Raw genomic sequence first — 1,272 nt, forward strand, 5'->3', positions numbered from 1 at the left:
CACTGCAGGTGTTCCACATTTCTTCCAAGATTCTGGTGAAGGGCAAAATAATCACCTTAAAACAGTTAATGGCCATGGCTGCGGGCCCGCCTTAATGGATGGAAGACGGGTGGCTGAACATTTGGGGATGAGGTCGGAAAGGATTGTCGGACAAATGTTGGAGCTGCAGGAAGGCTCTGTCAGAGAAGAGTGGGGAATGCTTAATAGCCACGAGAAGAAGGTACAAGATGAAGACGTCGCATTTCCAAGACTAGGGATTACACCAAATATCCCAGAGTCAGAGAGAAAGGGTTTATTGTTGATTTGAGAGGTTGGAGGAGGTGGGTTTTGGATGAGGTGAATGGGAAGGACTTGTATAGGGGGTGTGTAAAGGTGTTTAAATAAAGATAAATTGAAAAAATAGAAAGACACTCCATGGAGGGTAAAATTGGGAATTGATGCCAAGGTAAAGCCAGCATGGAGAGCACTGTACAAACCACCGTTACAAAAGGGTACTGGTGATATGCAATGAGGGTTTTACATGCATTATTGCAGTTAATGCTTTTGTATCTGTCATTAACTCAGAGGTTAGAGATGGATGTCCGTTTTGTAATATAAGAGAAACCATTTTTCACTGTTTTATGGAGTGTGAGAGGATAAAACCTCTATTGGAAAATACTGGAGTCTTTGTTTAGAGCTGTAGGTGAGTTTTTTAATAACAATGTTTTTATTTTGTGGGCTTCAAATATAGTAAGCAACAGAAAAGAAAAATGTCAACTGTTAAATTTTATTTTGGGACAAGCTAAAAGATGTCAATTTTTTGAGTAGGAAACATAAGATAGACACGGGATATTGAGAAGGATATAAGATGTGCTTTTTAAAGGATTAGTGAAAGCAAGAATAAAAGTAGATTTTGAGTTCTTCTCAGCTGTAAAAGATCTCCATTATTTGAGGAGAAGTTGGGCATATGAAGGAGTGCTTTGTTTTGTAGAGGAGGGGAAATTATTTTTGTTGAGAAATAAGTTGAATGTATATGTTCTTTTGTTACTTTTTATTTTATTTGAGTAGGATTACATTTATTGTTTCATTTCTGAAAAGCAGTGTGTCATTATTTATGTTAATAATTGAGTGTAGAAAATAAAGGTTTTATAAAAACTCAAATCTCTCTTCTCTCTCTTTCTCTCTCTCTCTCTCTCTCTCTCTCTCTCTCCCTCTCCCTCTCCCTCTCCCTCTCCCTCTCCCTCTCCCTCTCCCTCTCCCTTCCCTCTCCCTCTCCATGATCCAGTGTAAGAG

Source organism: Salvelinus sp. IW2-2015, unplaced genomic scaffold, assembly GCF_002910315.2.
Source record: "Salvelinus sp. IW2-2015 unplaced genomic scaffold, ASM291031v2 Un_scaffold2290, whole genome shotgun sequence".
Lineage (NCBI taxonomy): Eukaryota > Metazoa > Chordata > Actinopteri > Salmoniformes > Salmonidae > Salvelinus > Salvelinus sp. IW2-2015.